General features: G+C 43.8%; 1 long non-coding RNA gene across 1 annotated transcript; it reads right to left on the reverse strand.

Annotated features, from left to right (window-relative positions):
- Positions 1 to 285: 285 nt before the first annotated feature.
- LOC113600625 (uncharacterized) lies at positions 286 to 21648 on the reverse strand. Its single transcript, XR_008292859.1, has 3 exons — positions 20681 to 21648; positions 19815 to 19930; positions 286 to 7009 (listed from the first exon to the last, which is right to left on the reverse strand). It is a non-coding gene; the product is annotated as an uncharacterized LOC113600625 (long non-coding RNA).
- Between the last annotated feature and the right edge of the window lie 2374 nt (positions 21649 to 24022).

Here is a 24022-nt window from a genome sequence, read left to right on the forward strand (position 1 = left end):
ACCTCCTCCTATACCTATAAGATGTTGAAGTATATATCTGTATATATGTGTAATACATATAGATTTATGTTATATGTATCTACATAGATATTACATAAATAGATATATGTATGTGGGTGTGTGTGTATGGAACATATATGTGGAAAGAGATTGTCTGCATTTTAGACTCATGCCTGAGAGTAGAAACACTTAAATAAAGGTTTTTTTTTTTTTCCCCTTCAAAATGTGTAAAGTTACAGGATAATTATAATTCAACACCACGGAGAAGGAATTGATTTTCTCCAAGTTCCCCCACAGTTTGTGTTATTTTTATTGACTTTTTTCTGAAGCTCATTTCCAAACATCTGAGTAAACATACAAAATAAATATTCCTCTTAAGTCATTACTATTGTTGTTGGGGCTGGAAGCCAGGCCCTTGCATCTGTCCCCTTTCCCATTATGATTCTGTAAAGTGCCCGTGAACAGATGGCTTGCGTGCTCCGCTGAAACATCTGGAAAGCTTGGGCTGTGTTTGGCTACAGAGTCACAGATGTGGCCGGGCGCTGTATTACACTGGAGGCCAATCTCGGCACAGCTCGTTTGACTATATCATACCAGGACAGAGGAAAAGGCCCTCAGCTGAGGACACAAACATGGAGATCTCATACTTGAGATGGGGGGTGTTTGTTCCTATGATCTAAGAGACATCAAATGACTCTAATCCAATAATCAAACGTAGGTACTAGGTCCAACATTTGGTTTCCTTCCCCCGCCCACGATAATCCAACATGCAACATGTCCTACGAAAAATAAGCCTTGTTAAGACCTCCTTCTGTAAGTTGGCCGTTCACCTGGCCTTTTCACTGTGGTCACTAGCCTTGACTACAGTTTTTAGGTGTGGATCACCCAATAAGTATCTAAAGGGGTTCCTCGACTTACAGCTTTATAAACGTATATAATAAAATGAACTTGGTACAGCCATTTTGGAAGACAGTTGGCAGTTTCTTACACACTAAACATGCTCTGACCACACCTTGTGGCAATTGTGCTTCTTGGTACTGTATTTACCCAAAAGAATCAAAAACTTATATCCACACAAAAACTTACACATGGATGTTTCTAGCGGCTTTATTCATAATCGCCAAAACATGGAAGCAACCAAGATGTCTTTCAGTAGATGAATGGATAGATAAAGTGTGGGTCATCCGGACAATAGAGTATTATTCAGCACTAGAGAAATAAGCTACCAAGCCATGAAAGGATATGGAGGAATCTTAAATGCATATTACCAAGTAAAGGAAGCCATTCTGAAAAGGTTGTATATTGCATAATTCCAACTAGAATCATAAGATAGTGGTTTCCAGTGGATGGGGAGGGGGATGAATAGGCTGAGCACAGAGGATTTTGGGGGGTAGTGAAAACACTCTGTATGATACTATAATGATAGATACACATTATTATACATTTGTCCAAACCCACAGGATGTACAACACAAAGAGTGAGAACACAAAGACAAACTATGGCCTTTGGATGATTATGATGTGTCAATGTAGGCTCATCAATTGTAACAAATGTACTGCTCTGGTGGGGGATTTTCTTAACGGGGGAGGGTATGCATGTGTACGGGGGCAGGGGCTATATGAGAAATCGCTGTACCTTCCCCTCAATTTTTCTGTGAAGCTAAACATGTTCTAAAAAAAAAAAAAAAGAGCTTAATAATATAAATAAATCAGTAGATAAAATGAAGTCTAAGCAATAACCACCAGTTAATTTAAGCTGCTTATATTTATTCATTCATTCTAAAAATATACTGAATGCTTCCTACAGTCTAGGCACTGAGCTACTGAACTCAAGGCAGGAGGCAACACTACAAATAATATGCAATTTTTTTATATGAACCCATCATCCCTCTTAAGTGAATTGGTAAAAACCCTTAGACATTCTGATCCAGAAGTCTCTCTGTGTGGTTCAACCAGCTCCATTTCTTCTGATGCCCAATAAACCTTTTCTGCCTCACTCAAGAGTTTAATCAGTGGCTGTTAATCCCAACTGCAGAAAATCCTCTCCCCAGTTGTACATAAAGTTCATTCTCTAAGTTCAGCCATCTCTTTGGCAATGGAGTTCATTAATATTGGCTATGGCAGGAATCTACATATCGCTGGAATTTAGGAAATCTCTACTTCTTCAATATGTATTTTTCACAGTTTAGGCTGAAGCCATGTGTCCTGTTACACACTTTGCCTGGAAATGCAGCTCTTGAGGTGCATCAGAACTGTGGTAGAGTATTGAGAGGACTTTCACAATCACTCACTTTTTGAAGGAAATAAAAAGCGTCCAAGTTGAAGGAACAAATTCCAGGTACTTTAATTACCTGGAAGAGTTGCCTCTATTGCTAAGAAGTTCTTGAACTATATGATACTTCCTGTTCAACACCATTAGAAGCTTCCTCTAAAGTTGGCATTCCTCTGACTCTCTCAATTTGCCATGATTCTCTTCCATAGTTATTACCTGAAGCAGGAGTTAATATTAAATACTTTGTTTAGCATACTAAATGGGAACTGGAAGGTCCTGGGGGTGGGTAATCGAGAGAAGGTCAAGGTGCCTCAGTATGAGACTCTTTCGGACCTTATGCCAATCCCTCCCTGCTCTCCTGACGTGGTCAACTGGGAAGACTGTTCAACGCCCAGCTCAAGACCACTTGCCACAAGCTATAATGGACTGTTTCTTCTCCTTTATGCATTTTTAAGAAAATGTTTTATTTTCAACAGTCATATTTAAGGTTAAGGGCTCAATCTTGAAAACTGCATAAAGTTAAAAGTTTTGGATGGCAGATGTGGACAATCTGAACCAAGTGATCTTCAGTCCCTGCCTGCTCTAGAAAATTATTTGAAGGCTATTTCTTCTGAAATTCACTCTTCATAATGACCAGGACTTGATTAGGTCAGCTTGCCAAAATTGGCCAGGTTATTTCATTATTTAATAGAAGAGAACTTTTCAAACTATTTATCTAGGAGACATGACTATTCTCTCTGTTCTGGTGTCTCAGTCTCAAGGTCCCCAACGCCATCAAACTTGGTGTCTATTAGTGGAGGGATGGATGAGTAAGTAGGTGGGCTGCATACTGTGGAATCCTGTGCAGCAGATAAAACAGCAAATGAGATGAATGGACAACAATCTTAGCTCTTTAAAACACAGTACTGGGTGAGAAAAAAATAGAGGAAAAAATAAAACATAAAGCACATATGCACAAAACACTATCTTGTATGAGATAAAGGTACATTATTTTAAATTTAAATACAAGTTAGTTAACAGACAGTGAACTCTTGGCTTCAGGAGTAGAACCCGATGATTCATCTCTTACATATGCTACCCAGTGCTCATCCCCAAAAGTGCCTCCCTTCGTGCCCATCACCCATTTAACCCATCGCCCCCCACCTCCCCTCCAGCAACCCTGAGTTTGTTCCAAGAGTCTCTTATGGTTTGCCCCCCTCTCTGTTTTAATCAAGATAAAGGCATATTTAAGGAAGATAATAAACACATGAACATGGGTACTTGAGGCGGGGAGTGGGGGGTTGGGGATAAAGGGGAAAGATAAAATACAAGAGAAGCCCTGTTGAAATTGTGAGCATAAGGTAGTGTGAACTGAGGATGAGACGGACTCTTTTGAGGTCTCAAAAAAGGCATAAATAAATGCTAGTTTTCAGAAACATCCTGTAAATTAGTGTGTCCCAATTGAGGCCCGATGGCACTTGAACATTCTCGAAGATGTTAATAGGTATTCCCTAAAAGGAGATGCCCCGATCAAGCACAGCTGGGAAACAGATTAAACGGAGCTGATCAGGGTTCTTCACTTCAGGTGTTCCCAGAGCATATGATACATAGCGTAACCCAAGCTGGATATATGCACCATTTCCCAAACTTCTTTGGTCTTAGAATGCTTTTTGCCAAATGCCGTTTTTGTAAAAGCACAGGGCAGGAAATGCGATTCTAAATATTTACCCCAGTTAACTTTCTTCCCTCAGGACATCCTTCGTAATTTATCCCTCCCTCTGATGCAGGTCTCATCTCTTCCGTGAAACCCCCTTCGTAACCCACAACTGTCTCTGTTCTGATTTTATTGCTGCAACTCTCTGGCCTTTGGACAGAGACCGATGAGTGGTAAGATCAGAATACTTCACTGTTACTGCAAAATACTTATTCCTGTAGCAGTAAGATCAGAATACAGCGGGCAAACTTTACTGCTGCTTCTGCATAGACTGTTTGCTCTCGTAAGGATGATGTGACATAACCTTTCATCTACATCCTAGCTTTTGGCTAAGTTGGCTTGAATAAATTACAGGGAAGGTCCTTTCAGCCAATCATTTTACTCCATCTATTCAGATCAGATCAAAGTAATATTTACCGCTTGCTTCTCCCACTGGCAGGTGGGGGGGGGGGGTGCGGTCAGGCGTATGTACAAAGCATCCTAACAGCCACAAGAAAAAAAGCTTTCTTCACAATGTTTCGATGCTTTAATAAATTTAAGGGAAAATGAGAGGGCAAAACAAGGAGTTTGCAAGCTTCCACACAGAGCTCCAGGTCAATCAAATGGCTTCTTAGCTCTGCCTAGCTCTGTTCCTCAGGAATATTCGATGAAGAAGAAGGAGAAGGAGAAGGAGAAGAAGATGATGATGAGGGTGGAGGTGGCGGTTGTAGCTACCTATAAAGTCCATATTTCAGGCCAGGTATGATGCTAAGCATGTCTTTTACCCCCACAGATTTAATAAGAGAGGTCACTAAAAAGCGCCTCTGACCAAAAATGCCTTCCCCACCTGCCTCCCATAGACCTAAAATTTCCATCTTTTTTTAATATTCTGTTTGTTTGTTTGTTTTTGAGAGACAGAGAGGAATAGAGCATGAGCAGAGGAGGGGCAGAGAAAGAGGGAGACACAGAATCTGAAGCAGGTTCCAGGCTCTGAGCTGTCAGCACAGAGCCCGATGTGGGGCTCGAGCTCACGGACCGCGAGATCATGACCTGAGCCCAAGTCTGACGCTTAACCAACTGAGCCACCCAGGCGCCCCAATTTCCATCTTTTTTAAAAGAGTTTATTTTTAAGTAATCTCTACACCCAATGTGGGGCTCGAACTCACAACCCCGAGATCAAGAGTCACATGCTCTGTCTGAGCCAGCCAGGTGCCCCTAAAATTTCCATCTTTATATACCAGTTCCTACAGACCCTTCTACATTTGTAAACATGCCACAAGTATTATACTTAGTGATACCTTTGTATAAATTTGTTTATTGTAAATTTAAAAAAATCACCCAGCAGAAGACATTGGTCAAATATTCAGCTTTGATTGTGGTGTGGGGGGGTACTCTTTGGCAGAACAGAGACAGAAGAAACAAAGCAATCCAATTTTTCCTCCCAGTGTTTGCTTAATTAAATACTTGACGTTCACTAAGAACTCACTATTTATAAAAGATACTTTCAAGGTCCCTGGAATTTTACAGATCAATATAGACTGCAATCCTTACACTTAGCACTTATCAAGGAGGCAATCACCAATAATTATAATACGATACAACTGCTTTAGTAAAGACATGACAATTATGTATGTAAAGCACCCAGCCCAGAGGCTCAGCACAGAGGGGTTGCTTTCTTCTCCCTGTTTCTCTGTGGGAGTCAAATAAAGCTTCACAGAGAAGCACTCTGTCTTGGAGAATAAGTAGGAATCTTCCAGGCAGAGAGCAGGAGGTGACGGCAGTGTGCTAGTGAATGTTTAACAACCGGAACTTCAAGGGCGGTGGGGGGAGGGGGGAAGCCCTGACGAGTAGGATTTGCTAATTTCCACGGCGTACGTTCTCCTACTGTGGCAGATTTCAGGGTACCAACAAGATGCCACTGAGCAGAGTTGGGACCAGAGATGTGCCTGAGCCCACAAGAGCCAGCTCCAGCATACCACTGGAGGACAGATGGAAGGAACAGGTGTGGAAGGTGTGGAAGTCCAAAAATGTCTGGTGATCAATTGGCTATTGTCCTGAAGAGTGTGAGTTAGGGTCTGGAAAAGAGATGGAACCAGAGAACGTTGCACGGTCTGAACCAGAAAATCCACAAGGGCGAGATAGATGTAGCCTGTACTGGGAGAAACAGATCTTGAACGAATTTGGAAAGCCGTTTGGAAAGAGATTACAAAAGGCATTGAACTTTTGCAACTTTCTCTTTTACGCAATTGATAGCAATCTAAACCATCCAGGATTTACCTCTAAATTCTAGCGGCAGTATGCAGGAATTGCCAGAGGACAGAGAGACTGGGAGGAAGGTGACTGGTCAATAAATTCTCAACACAGTCTTGAAAAGAGCTCTAAACGGCCAATGCTTGGCATCTCTGGGCCACAACTCAGCCATCTCGGTCATGCTCATAGATACCCTATCTCATGGGGTTCTTTAACTCAGGTCTCCGGAAAACGACAAAAGGAAATAAACATAATTTTTAAAACAGTCCTAAATACAAACTACACAACATAATGCGCGGCTTTCTCAAACAGAAATCTGAGTTTATACCCAGTGAATTCTTTTATGAATTCCTGTTCCTCCGCAACAGGGAATAGTTTATCTGCTTCTGCTTACCTTCTTACCAATTTTTATTGCCTCTTCCTGAGTATCACACTGGCCCCATTAAGCTCTCGTGTTTGTGATATATTTGATGTTCAATGACGCAAGTGCTCACCCCCTTTCACTACGAACTAGAAAAGTTCGTTTTTGCAGCTGCAGCTTCCTGCTGCTCATGGTGATGAGCCAGACTGCCTAGGTGGTACGTGTTGTTGTTGCTGAACTCAGCATCTACTCTGGAGATGTCCCACTTTTCTCAGGCCCCTGGCCTAAGCCCCACTCCCGGCCCATGGCCCTGGGTCTATGTCCAGAAGGCTCCCTGACAGAGCTCCCTGGTCAATAGTGGTCCATCAGACGGTTACGTAACTGCCACCTCTGTGGCTCGGCCACACATTGCTGTGACGCTTTCCAGGCATAGGCATGTATCCTCACGGGTGGCTCTGTGATTTAAAAAGGGAGGGGTGAGTGTGACAGTGCCTGCAGAATCTCATACCATCCCTCTACTTCTCTCCCCCTCTCCTTCTCTCTCTCTTATTTTTTTCCGGTTTTCCTTTTCCTTCTGGATTTGGCATCGGAACCAAGCATTTATTAGCAAAGGCTGCATTGCCCAGCTCCCTGAACTCTTGTACCACCAGCAGGTGGGGACAGCAGCAGCAGCAGGAGAGCATAGGAGGTGAGGGAGAGGTGGAAAACTCCTCTGCTGCTTCTTTCTCACTCCCCCTCAGCCTCACCTCGGAGCCAAGCAGGCAAGTCTGCTCCCTTCCTCCCGTGCATGCTAACCCACTCTGCCGCACCGAAACGCGGTGGTTCAAAGGGTGGACCCTAGAGTCTGACCACTTGATCCAAATCTTGCTTTGTCACCTGCCAGCAACGTGACCTCAGGAGGCTTGCCAGATTTAGCAAAAACAAACAAATGTCAACAGGAGACTCATTTGAATTTGCCCGATATACAATGAATACTTTCTAGTATAAGTACATCCCACGAAATGTTTATACTAAACCATTATGTTATTTATCAAATTTAACTAGCTGTTCTGCAGTTTACCTGGTAACCCTAGACCTCAGGCTAGCTACCTAACTTCTCTGTGTCCAAATTTCCTTTTCTAGAACTTGAGAATACAGGGGCTGCCTATCAGCAAGCATTCTTATCTTGAGGATTAAATGAGATAATATATATATAATGTTAGGAATCTGCCTGCTGGCACACATATGGTATGGTGGAGTGCATGGACTTGGGAATCCTATAGACCAGGTTCAGCGTGACCTTGGGCAAGTTAAACCTCTCTGCCTCAGTCTCATCATCTACAGTATCTTACCTTATGTTGTTGAGAGGAGTAAATAAAACTATACAGGGGAATCATTTAGCACAATGCCTGGCTCATAGTAAATGTAACCAATAGTATGCTTTGTAATATATAGTCTAAGAACACCATACTCACTCCCTCCATGAGCCATCTTGTTTTTTTTCCACTTAAGCTTTACTCTAGACACGGGACTTGAACCCATGACCCCGAAATCAAGAGTCAAACGCTCTACCAACTGAGCCAGTCAATCGCCCCTCTATGAGCTATTTTTGCTATGCCACTTCATCTTATTCCAGAAGCACTGATTTCACAGCCTCTGAATTTCTGCAGTCCTTGATGATTTTACCACAAACTGGACCCTTGACTGCATTTTTCCATGTACTGCTTGCTAACTGTCCCATTTATGGATGCCTTATTTCATCAGTCAGATCCTAGAGGCCTCTTCTTCCAGCCTCTCCCTTTCATGCTGGGCACCATTTTCAATACCTATCTTTTGACTGATTAACTTTTTAGTGCTGTCGTCATGGACGTGAGGACCAAAAGAGTCAAACCCGTATATCTAAATGATCTACTTCCTGAGATTGACAGTGCAGATTCTCTCCTGCACGTGGAACCCTGGAGAAACAATACAAAGTGTCAGGGTTACCACTGTCAGAAGCTTGGTCAAGCAAACCATCAAGGTGGTTGCATTCTCCGTCTTTGGGACTGGTAGGCTCCTTCTCTCAAGACCTACTGGTGGGGCTTGAGACATGAAGATGTTCAGCACATGGGTACTGAACAGACCAAAGATAATGTGTTTGAAACAGCCTTAGACCTTAAGAAGGGACAAAACCAGGAGTTTTCAGTACATCCTGAACAGGGTAATGATATCACCTGGAGAGTTTTAAAAACTACCAAGATTCTGGGGCACCTGGGTGGTTGTCGGTTAAACGTCCAACTCTTGGTTTCAGCTCAGGTCATGATCTCAAGGTTTTGTGAGTTCGAGTCCCACGTGGGGCTCGGTGCTGACAGTGTGGAGCCTGCTTCGGATTTTTTCTCTCCCTCTCTCTCTGCCCCATCCCTGCTCATGCACACACTCTCTCTCCCTCTCTAAATAGATAAACATTAAAAAAATAAAATAAAAACTCCCAAGATTCCAGCTTATTTGGTCTGGGTTGGGGAGCCTGGCTGTCTGGAGTTTTAAAAGTTCCCCAGGCGGTTCAAATGGACAGCCGTGGCTGAGAAACTCTGCTTACACAGCTTTACATTTTTTTTAATGTTTATTTATTTTTGAGAGACACAGAGAGACAGCATGAGTGGGAGAGGGCAGAGAGAGAGACAAAGGAAGACCCAGAATATGAAGCAGGCTCCAGGCTCTGAGCTGTCAGCACATAGCCCGATGCGGGGCTCGAACTCACAAGCCATGAGATCATGACCTGGGCCAAAGTCGGACACTCAACCGACCGAGTCACCCAGGTGCCCCTGCTCGCACAGCCTTAAATGAAAACTGACGGCTTGCCTGACACATGATGTCTGCTAAGTACAGAATACTAAATTGGCAACAGGTGGAGACCTAAATACCATTCTTTGCTTCTGGACAGTAGATAAAACAACTCTAAAATGACTTGATGTTCTTCCAAATTACCGTGTAATTAACTATCACTGAACAAACTTCTTGTAAGGCTTTGCCAATGGCATATTCCTATATCCTGTTCAGCAAGCAGACGAAGAGCCAATTTTCCAGCTCAGGGTAAACTCTGGTTTGTGGGAACCGATTACTAAAATCACCTGGTGGCCCACGAAGGCAGGAGCAGGGATCACAAAGCTGCAAACTGTTAGAGCTGGATGGGATGCCGGAGCAGAGCTCTCTGCACTGGACTGTGCACACAAATCACCTGGGGTCATGTTAATGCCCACGTACTGATTCAGTGGGTCTGGGGAGGGGCCTGGGAGTCTGCATTCCAATAAGCTCCCAGCTGGTCCCACGACCACGTTTTGATAGCAAGGCCTTGGAATAAATGTGCCTTACAGAACTTTTAAAAATGTCACTTGCCTGGGGCACCTGGGTGGCTCAGTCGGTTAAGCGTCCAACTTCGGCTCAGGTCATGATCTCATGGCTCGTGAGTTTGAGCCGCGAGTCTGGCTCTGTGCTGACAGCTCAGAGCCTAGAGCCCACTCGGAGTTCTGTGTCTCCCTCTCTCCCTGCCCCTTCCCTGCTCACACTGTCTCTTTGTCTCTCTTTTTCTTTCAAAAATAAATAAACGTTAAAAAAAAAAATTTCATGTGCCTAAGCCCCCACCCCAGACCTAGTGAATCAGGATCTCTAGGGGTAGGGCCTGAGCATCGGCGTGTCTTCGAAGTTCCCCAACTGATTCTAATGGCAGCCAAGACTGAGAACCACCCATCTGGCAGCTGAGGAAACTGACGCCCATAGACGTGAAGTAGGAAAAGAGCTAGCTGAGGGTCCTACACTTCGAACCTAGCACCCAGGGTTCTGGCTACAAAAACCTTCTTCCTCTTCCTCTTCCATTGAGCCAGAAAGTAGATTGGTGGTTGCCAGGGCCGGAGAGAGGACGGAAATGGGGAGTGACTGCTCATGGACACAGGGTTTCTTTCGGGGGTGATGAGAGTGGTGGTGATGGTTGTACAACTCTGTAAATGTACTAAATGCCACTGGGTGGTGCACTCGAAATGGGTGAACTTTATGGCATGTGAATTATATCTCAATAAAACCACAGAACACATTTTTTGAAACTTCTGCTTCTCACTATTTTTTCCTTTATCTGATTCAAGAAATTCTAAAAACAGCAGGGCTGGAGGTGGAAAAGGGGGGGGCGGGGTAGGGTGTATCTAAAGAGACTGACACCTGCTTGGATGCGGGCTAATTCAGGGGTGTTTCTAGCTGAGCTGCTTCCTCCCCGTGTCTCATTAACTACCATAACTTTAAGGCATCCTGGGGTCTTCATTCTGTACCGGCGGGCGTTCAGTTGCATGGTGGAATATGGGGTTGAGTCATCAAAGTTTCAGTCTCTGTCAGGTCACAGTCATCTCAAAAGCAGACCTCTGACACTTAGGGAAAGAAGACTTCTATGCAGATGAGGGCTGCCATAAAATAGTTTCCTTGCGATGGCTTTTGACTTCAGAGACCAGGAACTAGGAAGTGGAACTTTTCTCCATAGAACTCATCACCATCATATTAACATTTATCGTCCAAGCATATTTGTATTTCAGAAGATTAAGTAGGTCCCAACAATAAACAGGTTTAGGGTGATAAACCCTCAGCAATTGGTAAGCAAAGTGTTTAAAAGGATATGTCCACCGACTTAACAATAAAATAAGGGAAAGGGATTCTGAAATTCTTAATCCTCTTCATAGCAGAGAGTGGAAAAGTTAGGGATAAAGGTCTTCACGGGATTTCGTAGTGTCTCCTTCTTTAATTTTACCCCAGAGGGGTTTCAAATGACTCTGGGCAACTAAGATTCCAGAACATTCCATGCCCGGAAAGACATTCTATTCCACCAGTTAATTCCTAAAGTTCAACTCCAGCCAGTCGGGGAGCTGTTCCTCCAGTCACTGGACTCAAACTAATTGTTAATCCACACACAATTTCAAGGCCATTAACCAACAGAGGATTTCTTTATACACACTCTTTAAAACCTTTCTCCTAGGAACAGGAGGGTGAAAGGAGAAAGCTGTAATCATTCTTTCACTGCTTCAGTGAAAATGGGAAGTCTTAATAGAGCGATGTGAAGGCAGGTATTCAAGGCCATTTATTTTTTGGGAAAGGATCAAAATCCCTTTCAGTTTACAGGGTGAATTTCCCATCTACTGAGGTTGCTTAAGAAATCTGTGAGATAAGCCATTTTTGTTCTGTGGCATCTTTTAACCTATATTTAAGGGAAGATAAAAGACACATGGAAAGGGTTGGGTTTTTTTTCCCCCTTTCTTTCTGGGAGAAACTAGAATAGGACCTTGTTACTCGAAGCAGTATTGGTGGACTAGCAGCCTTGCACTATGAGGGAGCTTGTTAAAAATGCAGGATCTCAGGCCCTTCCCAGGACTACTACATCAGAACCTGTGCTTTAACCAGATCCCAGGTGATTCAGATCATATTAAAGTCTGAGAAGCACTAGTCCAGGTCCAAGTTGTTGAACTTGGCTGCACATTCTAATCACTTGGACAGTTCTTAAAAGTCCCAGTTTCTAGGGGCGCCTGGGTGGCTCAGTCGGTTAAGCGGCCGACTTTGGCTCAGGTCATGACCTCACGGTCCATGGGTTCGAGCCCTGCGTCGGGCTCTGTGCTGAAAGCTCAGAGCCTGGAGCCTGTTTCACATTCTGTGTCTCCCTCTCTCTGACCCTCCCCCGTTCATGCTCGGTCTCTGTCTCAAAAATAAATACATGTTAAAAAAAAAAAAAAAAAGTCCCAGTTTCTAGACCAATTAATCAGAATCAGACCCAGCATCAGTAGCATCAGTATTTTTTAAGTTTCTCAAATGATTCCAGTGTGCAGCCAATATGGAAACTAATGGTCTAGGTCAGTGCCACAAACTTTTACTGTAAAGAATCAGAGAGTAGATGGTTGAGGCTTCATAGGCCATACTATCTTTTTTTTTTTAATGTTTATTTTTGAGAGAGGAGAGACAAAGTGTGAGTGGGGGAGAGGCAGAGAAAAAGGGAGACACAGAATCCAAGGCAGGCTCCAGGCTCTGAGCTGTTAGCACAGAGCCTGACGCGGGGCTCGAACTCACGAACTGTGAGATCATGACCTGAGCCAAAGTCAATACTCAACCGACTGAGCCGCCCAGGCACCCCTTTAGGCCATACTATCTTAATCACAACTTCTCTGCCATTGTAGCAGGAGACTATCCAAAGCCAATATATGAATGAATGAGTGTGGTCACATTCCCATAAAACTGACCCTGGACACTGTAACCTGAATTTCACACAATTTCATGTGTCATGCACAAAAATACGTTTTTATTGTTTCCACCACTTAAGCACATAAAAACCATTCTTAGCTTGAAAGTCATACAAAAACAGGTGACAGGATGAGATTTTGCCCTCCAGCTTTGGTTTGCCTATACTTAACTAGGTCACTTTCTTACCAAATGGGAGGAGGGGAGCCCTGACGACCTTCACTTTAATTTAGGCTGATGCATAAGATTGAATGCTAGTCACCAAATACCAACTAGCATTCTAATGCAGAGAGCTTGATTAGAATGTTCTGTCTGCAGAGATGCTGTTCGCTGTTCGCCATTCGCGCTCCTGGGACGACCCCACCCCGAGTGAGTAAAGAAAACGTAAATAGGAGTCCTCCCACTCGACTGCTACCTCTCACTTTTGAAGACTTTGGTTCACACGAGTCCGTATCAATCCAGGCTCACTGTCTGCAGGACATTTCGTTGTTTGCTTGGAGGAGTTTCAAAGAAACTAAGGAAGGCTCAACTCTTGCCCTTGAAGGCCTTGAAAGGTAATGAGTGACAAGACAAAAGATACTGTAGGAAGCTGGACATATATTAAAATCAATCGTGCTTGTTTCTTCTTGCTGGCATTTTCATTCTAAATAGGGAAATGGTTACGTGAACATCTGTATCATGGTCCTCTACCAGATTAGCAAAAATGTGCTTTAATTGGAACATTCGTGCCTGTTTTCTAAAGAAGTGATTCACAGAGTTCCACGGCAGTCAGGGGCAACAAGGGTCATTTAATTTTCTCCTTTGATTCAGCCTTGGGGCTGCGGTTTTGTGTGTGTGCACTTATGCTTTAGTAATGATTCTAAGCTGATGTGTACCATTTAGCATTTCCTTTTCCTTTAAGATTTAGATTTGCCGTACAAGGTTAGCACTCCCAGCCAGTTCCCATCTACCCAGAGCCCCAGCATTGGGGCCCTACCGTCACCTGGCCCCAGCTGCATTGTGTAGGCTGCCTCAACAGACTCTAACTTTCCTTTTAACCCTTTTTTGATGACTTCCAGAAGGAAGCCTCAGCCACTAGTTGCCTTCAAGACTCCTAACACTTGCTATTTTTAATTTTTAAATGATTATTTTTAGTAGTCTCTACCTTTAACGTGGGGCTAGAACTCATGACCCCAGAGATCAAGATCCACATGCTCTACAGACTGAGCCGGCCAGGCACCCGCCACTTTTTTTTTTTTTTTAAACATAAAACAGTCTTAGGGCTCAAGGCCTGCAGTTAGTCATGCTATCTAGCTGGAATTCAATGACGTTATTTTATCTTTATTGTACTACTTGTCTTTACAGTTAGCAGTAACTGAACTACCCATTTAGAGCAGTGAAACACAGTTTTCAAAATGAATTGATATAATCATGGTACAGATGTATGCAAGTTTATAAAAGTAAGCTGATTTAAATAAAAAAAATTACGTCCTTGGCAAAAAAATAATTATGCGACCAGACAGAGGTATGAGCTAACACTAAAGTGGTAATCATGTGACAAACATAAATGTATCAGATCAACGACGAAACTCACACACTATTATATGTTGATTATATCTCAATCGAAATTTAAAAAAGTAAAATATCTCAATCAAAATTAAAAAAAATAAAAACATCATGTAAATACTCTGTATCTATGTGTATAGCAAGTACATACATTATCACAAATCATGGTATAATAGGAGAATAACTTAAGTATGGGGGGCATGAGCCTCAGGAAGAAGGAACAGGCAGCCACTGTAGCCCAAGGTCAAAGAGCTTAAAGAACCGTAGCAGCCTTTCAAAGAAGGTAATGGGCAGAAGAAGGTGAAGAAGGGGGCCCAGAAGGGTGGGTGGGCTGGGCAGAGACATGAGTTCTCATTGTCTTCAATCCAATCAGAAGGCCACTGAAATTTAACTCTTTCACTGCCCACAAGAAAGTAGTAAGCTTTTAGAAGCCTCTTCTGGTTGTTGCATTAAGACAGAGAGAGAGAAAAAAATAAAGTAGCAAAGAAAAATATTTTTTAGTTTCTTTTCAAATCAATAAGAAGAGCAAGGCAATATATGCTCAAGGAATAAAATATGCGTTTAAGTGTGGAATTAGAAATAAACCTTGTAAAGTATTTTAATAATCAATAAATATATATCAAGACTAATAGATATAGCAAATAAGTAGCATTTGTCAGTTTATAAACAGCTTTTCGAATACATTCTTGAAATTTACTTTTATAATTGTGAGGTAGGAATAATTGCTGGTGGTTTTCTTTTTCTTCTCTGTATTACGTACTAAGCAATTTGTGACTCACAGAGAGCACATTGATCTCCAGATATCACATAACTGAAGCCTGTGTTCACGTGTTCTGGTTGCAAATTCCACCTTCTTTCTGCTCTGCACGGAACAAAACATCCACTACTAAACCCTAAAGGTAAAGTTTTAGAAACTTCTTTGAGAAGAAGAAGGGACATGTTTTTATCATTTTAACAATCCATCAGCAAATACATACGTGTGTGTGTGTATACGTATGTATATATTTTTTAAATTTATTTTTAGAGAGAGAAAGAGAGTGTGTATGTGCCAAGGGGAGGAGGTGCAGAGAGAGAATCTCAAGCATACTGTATGCTGTCAGCACAGAGCTGAAAGTGGGGCTCGAGCCCCCAAATTGTGAGATCTTGACTTGAGCCTAAGTCGAGAGTCAGACACTTAATTGACTGAGCCACCCAGGTGCCCTTCCATCAATATTTCTTGAGGGTTTACCAATTGCTTACCATGTTCCAATTGCCAGGAGGAATGCATACAAAGGAGTGTGATGCAGTTTCACAAATACAAGAAAAGTTAAAAAAGTGATAAAGACAGCAATTCCCGGGCCACCGCAAATGGCCTTCAGGCTCTGTGTCCTACTTCAGACAGTGCAGCTTGAGGCCACCAAGCTTGATCAAGCTTGTAGCCCGGTGCAGGGAGGGAAAAGGATGTTCTCGGTTGTCTGCTGGGAATTGTGAAGGTTTTTAGAAACCAATCTAGGAGCTCCTGGGTGGCTCAGTCAGTTAAGCAGCCGACTTTGGCTCAGGTCAAGGTCTCATGGTTTGTGCGTTTGAGCCCCGTGTCGGGCTCTGTGCTGACAGCTCAGAGCCTGGAGCCTGCTTCGGATTCTGTGTCTCCCTCTCTCTCTGCCCCTCCCCTCTTGTGCCTTCTCTCCCTCTCAAAAATGAATAAACATTAAAAAACGTTAGAAAGCAATCAAGCAATTCTATTAAAATTTAAAATACATAGATCCTTCCAGCATGCTTTTAAGGTCTTGGTAATCTATTTCTTGATCCAGGTGTTGGTTATACAGGGATATTCAGTTTGTAAAATTTCCGCAAGTTGTACAACTTATATACGTTATATTTTAATGTGTTGATTCTGTATGTATATTTTAATAAGCAAAACAATAAAAATATACCCTCTGATCCAGGAATCCTTTTCCAAGCAAGATATTCCATAGAACCAGAATGTTTATTAAAACATTCATAGTGGCAAAATTTGGAAACATCATGAAAGCCCATTAATGTAGTGTTTGTGGTACATCTGTGTGAAGAATAGTATTCACCTATTAAAAAGAATCACGTTTAAAAAAATGAATTATATTGACTTGGAAAGATCTCCATATTTGTTGTTGAATGAGATCTAGAGAGGTGGATATAATTTCATTTTAAAAATAACATGAGGGGTGCCTGGCTGGCTCAATCAGAAGAACGCGTGACTCTTGATCTCAGGGTCGTGAGTTTGAGCCCCACAGGGGGTGTAGAGATTACTTTAACACATTTTTTAAAATGCTTAAAATAAAATATGACATAATTCCCCAGTACAAATATGTGAAGTGTTTACATCAGACATTACGGCATGGAGAAATGAATGATGAATGCCCACAAGGCTGGTAACATCGGTTTGTGGGGAAATAGGGTGGGATACACTTGATTCTTATACCCATTATGAAGCAAGAGCCACCTGGAATTTTTTTGAAAATAGACCTCATTTTTAACAACACTTTTACATTACAGAAAAATCTTTAAAGCACAGAAAAATTGAGCAGCTGGAACAGATTTCTCATATACCTCAGCCTTACACGTAACATGTTGCATTAGTATGGGACATGTGTTACAATTAACCAATATTAAAACATTATTAACTGAAGACTATCGCTTTATTCAGATTTCCTTAGTTTTACCCAAGACCCTGTGTCTGTCCTAGGATCCCATCCAGGATACCCTCAGTATGGTAGTTTTTAAAGCAGGCTTCACACCCAGCATGGAGTCCAAGGTGGGACTTGATCTCACAACACTGAGATCAAGACCTAAGCTGAGATCAAGAGTCAGATGCTTAGCCAACTGAGCCACCCAGGTGCCCCCACAGTGCATTTAGTTGTCACGTCTCCTTGGGCTCCTCTGTGACAGTTTCTCAGGGTTTCCTTGTTGTTTACTGAAGTGTAGTTGACACACAACATTACATTAGTTTCAAGCTTACAACACAGCGATTCGTCAACTCTGTACGTGAAGCTGGGCTCACCACAAATATAGCTGCCATCTATGCTTGCCTTATTCTTGATGACCTTGATACTTCTGAAGGGTATTATCAAGCACATCGTAGGCAGGGAGATGTGAAGCTAAAGACGTGTAGTGGGGGTGGGCATTAACTCAGGACAAATTCTGTTAACTGGATGGGTCTCATCAACCAGTGAGAAGGACAAGGGCAGAAAAGAACCAGCAACCTGGGGCAGGGGTTTGGGGGACACATGCAGGTCTTCCTTCACAAAAGAGAAATCGGACACAGAGAGATTTTGTACGAGGCAGTGTGGTGGTTTCGAGTGTGAATGCAAAGCCAGCCTGCCAGGCTCCAATCTCAGCTCTCCGCCTCCCATCATGTGATCTTGACTAAGGTTCTTAACCTCCCTGGGCCAAAGTGTCTTCAGCTCCCCACCCTTTATTTTCTACTTCAGCCTCTTACTTGCTTCCTGTTTCCTTCCGTACAGATGAAAACAGGCAAATTAATTTGTCTGATTAATTGCTTTTTTGTCTGTCTCCCCAGGAGAATGTATACACAAGGTAAAACCCTGACTGCCGTGTTCACTATTGCGTCCCCAGTACAACCACAATGTCTAACACATACCAGATACTTAATAAACATTCGCCGAATGGATGTTTGGATGGCTGCATAGATGATATAAAGATGGATGGGTGGATAAATGCATGGGTGAAGAAAGATTAAAAAATAAAGTTTCTGAGTCTGCAGAACTGAGGGCCTGCGAGGTGTGGTGACCCCACCAGGTCACATCTACCCACTAAAACCTATTCCGGAAAAGCCTCTCCACACCTTTGCTAGGATGTCCTTCCAAACTCATTCATTTGTAAAATGTCCCATCTTTAAAAAAATATTTAGGGGCGCCTGGGTGGCGCAGTCGGTTAAGCGTCCGACTTCAGCCAGGTCACGATCTCGCGGTCCATGGGTTCGAGCCCCGCGTCGGGCTCTGGGCTGATGGCTCAGAGCCTGGAGCCTGCTTCCAATTCTGTGTCTCCCTCTCTCTCTGCCCCTCCCCCATTCATGCTTTGTCTCTCTCTGTCTCAAAAATAAATAAACGTTAAAAAAATTTAAAAAAAAATAAATATTTATTCATTTTTTGAGAGACAAAGAGAGACAGAGTATGAGCGGGGGAGGGGCAGAGAGAGAGAGGGAGACACAGAATCTGAAGCAGGCTCCAGGCTCTGAGCGGTCAGCCCTGACGTGGGGCTTGAACTCCTGAACTGTGAGATCATGACCTGGGCCGAAGTCAGTCAACGGACTGAGCTACCCAGGCGCCCCCAAAAATGTCCCATTTTTTTAATACTCCTTGCTGATATATTAGCATACAAACCTAAGAATATTTCTTAAACATGGGATGGATATTATCTATTATTTGAAAGAGTGCTCTGTCTTCTCTTCTCTCTCAGATATAAAATACAGCGAGGCTGGTCCTATAGCCACAGAAAATAAATTCCACGCAAGAAAGGCACTTTTCTCCACATTGTAAAGTCACACTTGGGTTTGAGTAAAGTATGTACATAATTAGATTCATTCCTGCTCCTAGAGTTCTTAGGGTAACCCCCTGACTATCTGTATCTCATATTTGAGAAAATCAAATCTTCTGTGATCACACATGGTTTTCTCTCCCATGTCTTGTGATCACATTCCATGGGGCCAATGGAAGAGGATTAATCCAAACCATGAGGTAGTCTTAGAGACATTGCCGGCCCCTAATATTGCCCCAAGCGCCAGGCCCTGGTGTAACCTTTTTATTTTTTAGGAAAATTCACATTTGTGACAGACAAGATGGAAAGCAGGGCCACAGGAGCCGGAGGGTGGACATGTGATCCCAAGTAGCCAATCAGATGTCACATCAGGACGTGGCCTCTCTAAGGACTGACACAGCAGTCCAGTGCAGGGACACTATTCAATATGGTAGCTGCAGGGTTGGGAGGCCACTGGAAGGTGAAAACAGGTTGTGGCGTCTACAGTTGTAACTCCACAACTCGGATTGTTTTTCCTGTGGTGACCTGACATGTTTTTCCTGCTGCTCAGTTCTCGTGGCTATTTTCTGAGCCCCGTTCTCCACCTTCCCATTGATTTTGTGAACACACTACCCTTCTAGTACCTTCCGGTAAACAAGTTATCAAGAGCCTGTTTCTGTGTAGACACTGTGATGGGCTCTCCAAAATCCCTTTCAAGTCTGAAGGATTTATTTTCTCAGCTGTTGAGTGGGCTGCTGGCAGGAGGCCCTCAGCTGTCAGCTTGCTTCAGGACGGCCTCGGCTGAAGAATCTCATTACCTAAGGTCACGCCTGCTTTACTGAACCAGTGTGAATCCAGGGACTGGTCAAAATAGGGCAGAAAGACCTGGCCCCTTACCCCAATTCAAGTGGGATTGTCAGATAAAATACACAATGTTCAGATACTTTTAGATAAACAGTGATACACTCTTTTAGTATAGATATATTAAAAGTGCTGTGTGAAAATACTTACGTTAAAAAGTTATCCATTATTGGAGCACCTGGCTGGGTCAGTCGGTAGAGTAGGTGTCTCTTGATTCAGGGTTGTGAGTTCAAGCCTCACATTGGGTGTAGCGGTTACTTTAAAATCTTTAAAAAAAAAAAAAAAGTATCCATTATTTATCTGAGATTTAAATTTAACTGGCCATCCTGTATTGTTATTCGGTCAATCTGGCAACACTAAACTGAAGTCAATTCCGAAGGTCCATCCCAGCCACAGAACCTTCCATGGCATTGACTGAGGCCTCTACCCAGAATGCATTTCAGCACATCTCCTGCCTCTGCCCACACCTGCTTCTGTCTCTTCTTTTCCCTTCCTTAGGTGGTGATCCCAAGACCACTCCCTGGGGTAGCTGCTGCAAGGTGACCTCTGTCACAGAGTCCGCTCCCCAGGCAACCCAACCTGTGACATGTTGTAATAGGGTGACCAACTGTCCTGGTCTGCCCAGGACAGAGAGGGTCCTCAGATGAATTAATCATCCTACCTTGCAACCAGGAATTCTAACAGAACTCTTGTGACTTGGGTGACCAGAAAGCATCATTGCACCTTGTTCTTTTAGGTGCCTAATCCACAGCATGTGGGCCTGGGCTTTTGCTTTATCTGATCTCTGTGCTCCCATGTCCTGCCAGGACCAAATCTTTGTACTGAATCCAAGCCTGTTCTACTGAGGTCCTGAAATCCTGCCTTCTCTCACATGAGATTAGATCCTGTGTTGCCTGGAACCCTGACGCTGTGACTTCCTGACGTGGGCAACTGTCTGGAGGCTAGACTCTCCCTGTTCCCCTGCCCACCTCTATTACTTGCCTCCAACTATACTTGAGATATCCATTTATTAATACCTCAGATGCCTCTCCAGGGTCAGTCTCTCTCTTTCCAGAACTTTTTCTTAATAGCCCACGTTTCTGAAGCCCTATGCCTAAGCATCTCTCTCTTATGGTTATAAACCTAAAAGCAGGGGGAAAAAGCATGTCATTTCCAATAATATTAATTGAACATTCTTTATGCCACATACTGTACCGGGAGCTTCATTCATTTGTTCATTCATTTAAAAAACGTATTGATTGCCAACTATGTGGCAGGTGCTATGCAAATAGAATCTGTGATGTGAGAGTGAACAGGAGATAAGGTATCTGCTCTGGGGGGACTTCCTTTTTTATGCAGGATGCAGTCAATCAGCAAGTGTAGTCAGTACTATCCTATCCTAGCCTTACTCCTTGGGATCCCTTCCACTATTTCTGTGTGCCTCTGCTCTGGCTCCTGTGTGCGTCTGCCATGACGGCCACACCTGCTCTTGGGCAGCTGCAGGGAGTTGGAAGTGTTTGGGTGTTGACCCCGCCCCCAGCAACCCTTAGCCAATGACTGACCGGTGAAGGAATGGGAAAATGCGGCGCATCTGCTTCAAGTTGAGATAAATTTAGGCAGGATTTATGCTGTTGAGCTGCCTTATGGAACCACGTTGAGGCTGGGGTTTTACCCGAAGTCCCACCCTTCTCTGTCCTCTTCCCCCTTCCTACCCTGCTACCGACACTCCCTTAACCATCTCCCCTGGAAATCAGTCCTTGATAAGTCACTTGTACCTGAGTGCTCTTCTCAAGATCTATTCCTAGAGACCTAAAACAGCAAGCAAGTAAATGAGTAACGATAAACTGTGATCAGTCTATGAGGAAAGGGATGGTGATAGAGGAAAATAGAGGGACCTACTGTAGACAAGGAGGACAGACGAGACAACCCAAGGAGGTGACATTTCAGCCAAGAAGGAACCAGATATATGAAAAGTCAGGGGAAGGGTATTTCAAGAGGAGGGAATGCGAAGGACAAGTTCTCAAGGCATGGAAGCGCTTTGCATTTGGCATGTTCTAGGCATTGTGTGAAGGCTAGTGGAGATGGATGGCAAGTAGTGATGAGGACGGGGCACAGGAAGGCAGATGCCAACTCCTATGGGACCTTGAGGCCCAGGGTAAGGCCTTTGGAGTTTATGATCAGTGAGATGGAATACCACTGGAGAGCTTTCAGCCGGGGAGAGATACATCTGATTAACATTTTAAGATGGTTGCCTTGGGGGCGCCTGGATGACTCAAGTCAGTTAAGCATCCGACTCTTGATTTCGGCTCAGGTCATGAGCACATGGTTATGATACCCAGATATACACTGGGTGTGGACCCTGCCTGAGATTCTCCCTTTCCCTCTGTCTCTCTCTTTCTCTCTCTCAAAAAACAAAGCAAACAAAAGTGATTGCTCTGGCTACTTTGTGGCAGTGACGAGTGGCAAAAAAGCAGTTGGGACACTATGGAGATGGTCTGGTAGTCAGATAAGACTGGGACTAAGGAAGGAGAGGCGGAGAGAGAAAAGGTAGATTTTGGAGGCAGAACTGACAGCACCGGCTGATGGGTATTCCGAAGAGGGATTAGTTAAGGACGACTCTCAGGTTTCTGATTTTAGCAATTGGGTGAATGTTGATGTCTTTCACCAAGACAGGGATCACAGGGAAAGAGGCAAGCCTGGGAGCAGAGGAGCCCACACATAATCTAATTCTTGTAAAAGCCCCTTAACCAATGTGGAAGCCGGCAAGAAGTGTCTGGCCGCGGCCGTCTGCAGCTAGGGCACAGCAGAGAAGTGAAACCCTGATCTGAATACTGACCCCGGCAACCCTGGGATGTTACAGCAGGCCACCAGCGTCCTATTTGCATAAGAGGCCCTCTGTCCCCAGAGAGAAAGACTAAGGAGGACTCACGACAGAAAATATGAGGGAGATGAAGCCACCCTAACCCTGACACCTCAGACTGATCAGGGAGCTCACCTTGGAAGTGTTCTTAACTCCTGCCTCTCAAAGGTTGGGTCCGAAAAGTGATGCCTCCTTGCAGCTTTAGGGGAAGCTGTGGAGCAGTGGGTGCTGCAGGCTGGCATGGCCCGGACTCCCTAGCCCCTTCCCCAACCATCGGCCTTCCCTTACCAGGCCCATCTCCACCCACACAGCCCTGACTCCAGCCAGGAGCAACTACCTGCTGTTTCCTGTGCACAGCAAGTTCTTTCATGCTTTTGTCAAAGGCAAGCTGTTCTCTGCTGGGGCACCGGGAGCAGGGCTCCTTCCCAGCCCTTTACCTTGTGGCAACACCTCCTTCCCCTTCAGGATTTAGCTCTAAAATTAGCTTCTTTGTGAAGTCTTCCCCACTTCCCCAGGCAGCATTAGTCACCTCTCTGTATTCCCACAATGTTCTGTCCAGGCATGTGTTCTGGATTTAACTATTCCCGTCTTGCAGGTGGGGGAAATCTGAGCCTATATAACAACTGAAGGGGGGGGGGGGGAGGTGTGGGGCTGGAGGTGGGCACTAGACCATTCTGTATTACATAAGCTAGATGGGGCAAGAGAGTTTCTGGATGACACTTCCAGGCCTAGTTGGGCAAGAATGGAGGATCCAGGAATGATGGCAAGGAGCGTAAAATAAGGGAAGGCCGCTTTGAGAGGCTATAACGTGGGTTATTTTATTCTCCTAAAACCCTTTCCCCAGTGAGGTTTACAAATTGAAAGTATCCCTTGATGTGTCTTCTCTCTGGAGCTTCTAAAGGGACATTTTTCTGGCTTACTCAAGAAAATCCTAAGTGTGGCTTTTCACCAAAGTATCCTGAGTTTGTCCTGTGTGCAAAGGAAATTAAAACAAGAGCCTATTTTATATCTGTCACCGGGTTCCTAGGAAAGTTTGCGTTAATAGCATCTCCCATTTATGCAGCACATTACAATTCACAAACTACCGTATTGTTTCATTTTAATCTTTCCTGCAAAATCAGGGTATTGTGCTGTAAATCCGTGTAGCACATGAGGCAACTGAGGCTCCGAGAGGTCAGGTACCCTGAGAGGAGGTACAGAACCAGGATCAGAACCCAGGTGCCTAGCACTCATTTAAAGAATGACCAACAAATGCTCCCCGAGGAGAGGCCTTGCTTCCACTCCTCTAAAAGCCTGAGAAAATTCTAATTGCTTGACCTTTGGAACTCAGGAAGACCTTTTTGACTGTGGTTTGTGTCCTGGCCAAAAAAAGCATTATCACAGGGCCATGCAATTATAGGGGCAGTTTGCAGCATGCCCTAACCAAACCAGGAAGAGCTCAATCATAGGTTGATAAATAACTCTGTTTCCATAAAGGAGAGATGACTCCAGAGAAAATAAACATACAGCAAATTGCTCC

This window comes from Acinonyx jubatus, chromosome F2, assembly GCF_027475565.1.
Source record: "Acinonyx jubatus isolate Ajub_Pintada_27869175 chromosome F2, VMU_Ajub_asm_v1.0, whole genome shotgun sequence".
Taxonomy (NCBI): domain Eukaryota; kingdom Metazoa; phylum Chordata; class Mammalia; order Carnivora; family Felidae; genus Acinonyx; species Acinonyx jubatus.